The 8,076-nt window shown below is 40.4% G+C and overlaps 1 long non-coding RNA gene across 1 annotated transcript; it reads right to left on the bottom strand.

Moving 5' to 3' along the window:
• Nucleotides 1-1,056: 1,056 nt before the first annotated feature.
• Nucleotides 1,057-7,848, bottom strand: LOC142826775 (uncharacterized). Its single transcript, XR_012901010.1, has 2 exons — nucleotides 7,728-7,848; nucleotides 1,057-1,266 (listed from the first exon to the last, which is right to left on the bottom strand). It is a non-coding gene; the product is annotated as an uncharacterized LOC142826775 (long non-coding RNA).
• Between the last annotated feature and the right edge of the window lie 228 nt (nucleotides 7,849-8,076).

Raw genomic sequence — 8,076 nt, 5'->3', positions numbered from 1 at the left:
AGCACCCTCTCAGTTTGAATTTGCATGTCTTAACTAGACCCACTAATTCAAACCCCAGAAAATCAACTGTGGCTGCTTTGATCTTATCTGTAGTGTAGACATGGCCCTACTGTTGCTCAGAGTAGCGCTGAATCTCAGCATTTCAAAATTTACAAGATTTTAGGTTTGGATTTGGAATTTGAAGCTCTGAGTTCAAGAACATTTGGATCTAGAATATTGGTTGAAGATACTTCAAAATCTGGAAGTTAGGATGTTTTTGTATAGTTCGTAAACTCAAATTCAGAATTTGAAACAATCTGTTAATAACAGCAGCCCATGTAAACATATGAGAAGTAAGTTAATGTATTTCCGAAAAGTTATAGATTGGCTGAGAACTATTAATTAGAATTTCTATTATATTTTACTCAATGTCTTCATTAATTCAAATTAAAAATTGCAATCTCTCCTCCCAGAGGACTAAACAAACTATATCAGGAATCATTTGATTCTTGAAACTATAACCTCTACAAAAGGAGATTTTTAGGACAACTAGCACATAATACATTGCATAGTGGTTAGCAGAAACACATTTGGCCCAATATTCTAGGGCAAACTTTCACATTCTTCTAAAAGAAGTGTCCTGACATTTTTAAACATATACAAAGCAAAGAGGAAAAGGAAACAATAATTCATACTCATCTTTTGAAAATATTTCATTCACAATCAGTTAACTCTATAGAAATTAAACAAATGTTTTCAAATCAACCTATTAGTGTTCCTTCTGAATGGTAGATTGGACTCATAATGGTTTTATATCATACAGGCAAATATCTGATTAATTTTACTTTCCAGTGTTTGGGGTAGGGCAGGGGGAAGCTAATGCATCTGACAAAGATGCACCGAATTCCACTTTGGTGAAAGTGATATAACTCCTAATGAAGCTATACCCACCTTTTGTTAGAGCCAAATTTGATCCAGTACATAACAAGTATTTTTTCCTCTTATATCATAAATATTACAGAATCTCCAGTCACATTTTTCAGAGGTAGACTTATCAAAGAAAATTAGCTCTTAGAATTGACTTTGTTGCATAAATCTTTATTAAATGAACTTTATGGACCATTACAAGACAGAGTATTTTTGTTTGTTTGCACTTTGCTTACAAATGTAAAGTAATAAGCAGATTTAATACACATGCATATTAAAGTATCGTAGAATAAATGTCAACACATTTAAAATATACTCAGAAAAAAGTCTGTCTTCATTGATGTTACAGCAGATGGGTTTCTGGAAAAGATAAGAAGAGCTCAGTTGGAGGTAGACCAGAGGCTATTTTTGTCATCCTTGTTAGAGGGACAGATGATGCCACAGTAACTTTTCAACTAAAATTCACTTAGCCTTGAGTGATGTTTAGCAGAAATCAATTTAGAGTTCAAATAAGTTGAGTGCATTTCATGTATGTTTTCAAGGTTGGAATTTCAGCTCTTCATTTTACATTGTGAATTTTCTATTAGTGTATTTATAGTTAAGCAGCAAGAGATTTAACGCTTGCGTTGTTAGATATTGACCCATGTACAATTGTTTACCAGCACACATTTAAGTGTACAAACATGATATTCAGACACATTGTTAGTCCTCAGGAAAAAATATTCAGAAACCAAACATATTTTATCTTTTCTCCCCAATAAAGTTCTTCAGCTTTGCTAAACTTGTGTTGAAAACAGGAGAAAATACAGTAAGGAGAAAATAAGGGAGAACAACATAAAGAATGTAAGCTTTTTAAATTTGCTGTAGCCTGTGCCATAAATTATATATATTTAAGTCACTTATGTACAAATAAGATAATACAGGTTGAATCTCTCTAGCACTGTCTGGTCTGGAAGCATCCATGGTTTGGCATGATTTTAGTTAGACAGATGTCCATTTATCATGGGTGTGGCCAAGTTTCCCACAGTCCCATAAAGTTTATTTACAGCCACCTGTCCTGGCTCTCAGTGTTCTGTGCTGTTGTTTAGCTCTAATTTGCTCCTAAATTCTTTTAAGAGTTCAGTAAGCAGTGGGAAGTGTTGGTAATGCTGATAGATAACCTTGGTCTCCTGTGTTTCAGCAAATTCTCTGCTTTGGCACTGGTCAAGTCCCAAGTGTGCTAGACTAGAATAGGTTCACCAATAGGTTCAACCTGTAGTTAATAATGGAAAACATCTGTTCCATCATTGATTTCATTCTGTGCAAGGGAAGAATATTGTAGTAGAGGACACAGCAGATAAACGGATATTACACTAAACTTGCAGGCACTTGGGATTGTTATAGGGCTTCACTCTTTAATGACCACAGGTTCTTTTTTCTTACTGAATTATTCATTATTATTGTTCAATGTCTGTGCTCAAGAATGAGGTATGCAAGGGTGAAAAAACAGAAAGAAGGAAGAATAATTAATATTCAATAATGCAAAAATAGGTGCCACAGATGCAATAGGTTAAAACTAGAGAAATGCTGACACATACAAACCCATCCTCCAACTGTCCCTCTATGTGTAGACCTTGTCCTAAATCTCAAAATAGCATGAGAAAAAATTAACAATTTTTTCTTTTTCCTCAAGTGATGTCTTTCCAGGTGCACATATGTGACTATGGCTTGAACATTTGTTTGAATATTTAAATAAATGTACGTTGTGCTCATGCCCATTGCTTTTTTATTCATTTTATGAATAGTCTAGTGAACAAAGTTTGCAAGCAACATTGTTCACCTAAACAGTGGACTTTAAGTCAACATTTAAGGAGAAAAGATTGGGAATCATGAATATTTAGGAATCTGTAAGAGCTATGCTTATTCAAGCAAGGCGCACAAAAAATCATGCCACTTTAATTCTCAACCTTCAAACCTGCCCATTAAAGTGTGTGACAAATGACGAAAATGTGGAACTTCTGTGTTTTGTAATGTTACACCATAATTGACTGGTTTTAATGGTGCATTCGCCTTTAAACCAGGATTTGTATGATTGTATGTTGTAACTAGCTGTAAACCTCTTCAGATATCATACTTACATAAGTGACAAGGAGTGCTGTGGCACCTTAGGATATGGCTACACTAGCCACCCTAGTTCCAACTGGGGTGGCTAATGTAGTCATTCGAACTTGCAAATGAAGCCCGGGATTTAAATATCCTGGTCTTCATTTGCATGTTCCCGGGCGGGTTCCATTTTTAAATGCCCATAGTTCGAACTACCTGCCCAAGGCTACACGCGGCACGGACTAAGTAGTTCGAATTAAAACTCCTAATTCGAACTACCGTTAAACCTCCTTGCAGTGTATACATACCCTGGGAGAGGAGAGCTGATAGTTTGTCTCCTGCAGTAAGCTCTGCTTTATAATAAGGGCTATGAAGTACATGGAAACATAGTGTAGTGACATGGGCTACATCTAGACAAGAAATAGCAATTCCACTCTTTAAATGAGCCTATTATTTCAAAATAATGGGTACACTATTCCAGTGTCCCTGAAATCCTCATTCCATGAGGGTTAAGGCATTTGTCAGAATAGCGCTTTATTTTGAGGTAAAGGTGCTGTTTAGATGCACTTTTGAAGTACTGAGATTTGAACATGTTATGTCCCAAGTCCCATCTCAGAATACTGTTTCCTAGCTTCATATCCATGGAGTACTTCTTGAGTTGATGGCACCATGGAACAAGCAGCCGGATTCTAATAAAATTTGAATTACCTCATGAAAACCGGTACTTGTCAGAGCTCTGCATGTGACCCATGTGTTCAATCAAAGCTATTTGAATTTCAAATACTGATAATGAAGTGCTATGAAGCAAGGCACTATTTTAATAATTTGATAACAAATGCATTTGAGAACATTGAGCTTTGATTAGAAACAATTTTTAATCAGGAAAGACAAAAATCATAGAAATAAAATCCAAGAGTAATTCTTCACCTAGCTCTTAATGTGGCCTTTCATGGCCCACACCATTAACCTAGTAACCAAGGTGACTCACCACTGTCTTTATGATAGTTAACTGACAAGGAAGTGGCATGACTAATCTAAGGTTTCAGGTTTCTGTTGCTTCCCTATCACTGTAGAACATAAGAATGGCCATACTGGATCAGACCAAAGGTCTATCTAGTCTAGCATCTTGTCTGCCAACAGTGGCCAATGCCAGATGCTCCAGAGGGAGGAATCACAACAGGTAATTATCAAGTAATTCCTCCCCTCTCATCCATTTCCAGACCCTGATAAACAGAGACTAGGGACACTACTCCTATCCATTCTGGCTAATAAGTATTCTTATGTTCTTATGTTAGGTGCAGCACTCTGGGCAGTGCTGAAGACTGCTTAGCTGCAGCCATGCCTGAGGCCTCATTGTGTGCTAAAAAAAAAAATGTTTTCTGCGACTAGGGCCCAGAACAGGTGTAGACAGCTGAGGGAAAGATGGTGCCACTGAGGCCTGAAAATCTTGTAGGGTTGCGAGGTCAGGGGTCCTGGTCATTAATTCACACCAGCTGTGGGGATAGTTTGGGGTGGCATTGCCTTCCTCAATACTTCCCAACCCTGATTTCTTCAAGGGCCAAGGATGGCTTGTTCTGCTCAGCTTGTTGGGAGAGGGAGGTTCTTCCCTCTGTGCCTATGTCTGTATCTGAGGGGGCCACACCTCCTCTTGACAGCGCTGTGTTTTAATTTTTAAAAAGCTTTATGGCTATAAAGCAAACTTTTTGAATCAAAATATCTGTCTTTAAATAATTGTGCGGTCCCCTTCTCACTTTCCTGCAACTATAAAAATGTGAATTGGTAAAAAAATGTTTAATATAAGCATTGATATCCATTAACAATAAACAAATCTGCCAACCCTATTAATGGTTTCTGACTCTGCTCACACAGATGAACACACCCTAGATTTTGATGTCTGTTATGAGAATGGTAACAATGGTAACTGGGAATATAGTGAACTAGCTGGAGTTAACCAGCATTGCTCAGGGTGGGTGGTGGGGTCCTGCCAGGGGTACACCATGTGAGGGAAGGGCAAGAGGGGGTGAGCACGGGACCCAGGGTAGGTTGGGGTGGCCCAGCTCATGCCCAGGGCTGCAGGTGCTGCGGGGGACAATGACCCCACCGGCCACCCTGAAATTTTGCCCTGATACTTGCCACACCATGGGGCTGCGCCGGGGGCTCCACTTTCCTGGGGACCGTGCCATACAGGTGCTGGGCTTCCCATCACATGCCCAAGAAGCTGCACCGGACCCTGGGGTGCTCCCAGTGCTGCCACTGCCACCTCTCCACTGGGCTCACCCCGCTGCACCTGCAACTACCTCCTAGTGATGGCCATGAGCTCCAGCCCACCACTTGGAAATCCTCGGCCGCTGCTGGAGGGGAGGGGCTTGGGCCAAGTGACATCATGGGTGGAAGGAAAGAGGGGGCTCCCCCTCCCCGGATGGACCTGTGCAGTGGAGTGGCCTGGTAGAGGCGAATGGGGCAGCTGCCGCTCGGAGCGCTGCACCTCCTCTCGCGCTTCTGCTGCCATCCTTAATGGGTGACTGTACCCGCCACTTCCCTTGGGAAGCTGCTTCTCCTTAAGTACCTTAAAACCTTCTCCTGGAGGAAAGGTTACCCCATGCAACGTTTGCTTGCAGTAGCTCTTACAGTGCCCAAGTTATTAGCACACGAACATATAAACATTCTCCTTTATATATTAGAAGATGTACTTTTATATTAAGTTAATTACAATCTTGAGGTCTTAATAAATAATTCTCTGCTTCCATACTTTCCCAAATCACCAGTAACTATAAATATATTTGCAATTCAACTGGTTATGAGATTGTGGCTTTTCCTCTGGAATGCACATCTTAATAGTTACTTATGCCTTTCTCACATTAAATAAACTAGTTGTGCTGTACCTACGTTTACTAAGGCACTTGGAAACTTAGGGTAGTGCAGATAACAAGTTACTATCTTTTATGTAGAGCAGCTAGATGAGCCCATATTACCCAGGGTGGCTACTGAGCTTTAGATGTTTGAGGTTAGAGTATTACATAGAGCACCACAATCTCTAACAGTTGAATTTGGAACAATTACTGGTTATAGGTCCCAATGGTGGAACTGCTTTAATCTCAAGGGCAGGCAATCACTCTGGTATTCAGCAAGACTAAGAGTCCCAATAGAAATATATTTGAGTCTAAGCACTTTTAAAGCACTGTGCCAGACACAAGTTCTCTACTAACTGGAGGTTTTTGAATATTTCAGGCAATGTGTTGACTGGCTGAGAATTCTGATCTTCTTAGTTCAGTTGCTGTGGTGGATTTTTGTGCAGTATATGGGTCTTTGTTTGGAGGAAATTGTCAGTTGCTCCTAATGTAAGCTGTCTAAATTGTACCTAGACACGATGGTGATGGGCACGTATAGAATGTTTTATACTCAAGTGTGTTGCAGTATTTCTGTCTGACCATGTTATCATTCTTCAAGTCAACCATGACCAAGAAAAAATGCTGTGCAGAATGGTTGATGATTTGCTTTTGCTTCCAGATGTAGTATGTCTTTTCAAATCAAATTGTAGTCTAAGCACACAGTCTCAGTAAGCAGACTCTGATGCACTCAAAGTAATCCTTCGCTTCAGACTGCATCAACATTTTGTAGCAGCTCCTACCAGCTCAGGCTGTAGCTTCTCCCCTCCCCAGCTTGTGACTCCTAACTTCCCATTCTATAAGAGACAAGGCAGTGCAGTTCAGTTAGGGTTACCATATGTCTGGGTTTTCCCAGACAAAGCCTCCAGGGGAGATTTTAAAAATAACAGGAAATAGTGTAGGTTTTTGCAGAACAAAGAAGCTGCAGCTCAGAAAGAGTCCTGATTGGCCTGCATCCTGATTGCTCCCTCTCCTGCATCTGCAGTTGTTTGGACCAGTATCCTGCAAGTCAGAGCTGCTAGATGCAATCCATCTAGGCCCTGGTTCTCAGTGTACCACAGCGGGATTCTAACTGTCAACTCTCACTGCAGCCTGGGCTTCGACCAGCCACCTTGCCACCATGGCAGGGAATGACCTCCAACTCTAGGTACCTCTGATGCAGGTACCCTTTCCAGTAATCCCAACTCTACCCTCCCTACATGTCCCCCCTCTCCTCTTTCCCTCCCTCTCCCTTCCTCAGTTTCTCCCCCTCTAGCAGCACCTTTCTTTGGGGAATCTGAATTACGGAAACTTAGTGGATCTTTTTAGTTGTAAATCCTTATATTCCCTGAGCTTACTGTGCACTTCATGACAATGACCTTGCCTGGGGTTCAAATCCCTTTTATAGAGTCCCATAATTTTGCCATTTTCCACCCCCTGCAGGATAGCCACATTAGTTCCATTGTTGTCAGGACCCTTTGTGGCAGGGTGGGATGAGTAGAACATTCAGGTTTTGTCTTGCGGTTCTTGTAGTGCATTCATTAAATGGCTTTTCAGAGGCCTTTTTTTTTTTTGCAGCGTTGCCTAATGACACTGTAAATAGCAGCAGAAGTAGTGGTTGTGCAATAATTTAACTCCAGCTTGGTTAATGATTGCTACAGGTGCAACAGAACCTGCATTAAATACACATGTATCTTAGGTATCATTGAACCTGAACAAGCTGAGGTGAAATGGCGAATCAACGGCATTTTTGATCCAGAAGAACTGTAATCATTTGCTGTTTTTGTGAGAAATGTGAATTTTGTTCTCACATGTTTATTCCCCCTTTTTCTAAATATAAAAATAAATCTAAATCTTTGTATTGCAGCAACTTACTTGATTCCCATGCTTGCATCCACTTCAATTTCTTATTGGCTTTCAACATCATTTTAGCGAAGTAAGAATTTAGTCTCCCCATATAAAGTGAACCGGCTGGATGAAGGGCATCAAACTGGTGGGCTGTGATTGCTTTATTGGTTGGGAGAACAGCTTCCTATTCCAGCTCTCTGCCTTATCAAGAAACAGTACCGTATATACTTGAGTATAAGCCAACCCGAATATAAGCCAAGGCACCTAATTTTACCACAAAGAACTGGGAAAAAATATTGACTCGAGTATAAGCCTAGGGTAGGAAATGAGGCAGCTACTGGTAAATGTAAAAAATGAAGATAGATACCAATAAAAT

The sequence above is a fragment of the Pelodiscus sinensis genome, chromosome 2, assembly GCF_049634645.1.
Source record: "Pelodiscus sinensis isolate JC-2024 chromosome 2, ASM4963464v1, whole genome shotgun sequence".
Taxonomy (NCBI): domain Eukaryota; kingdom Metazoa; phylum Chordata; order Testudines; family Trionychidae; genus Pelodiscus; species Pelodiscus sinensis.
This window is presented reverse-complemented; position numbering and strand designations above follow the sequence as displayed.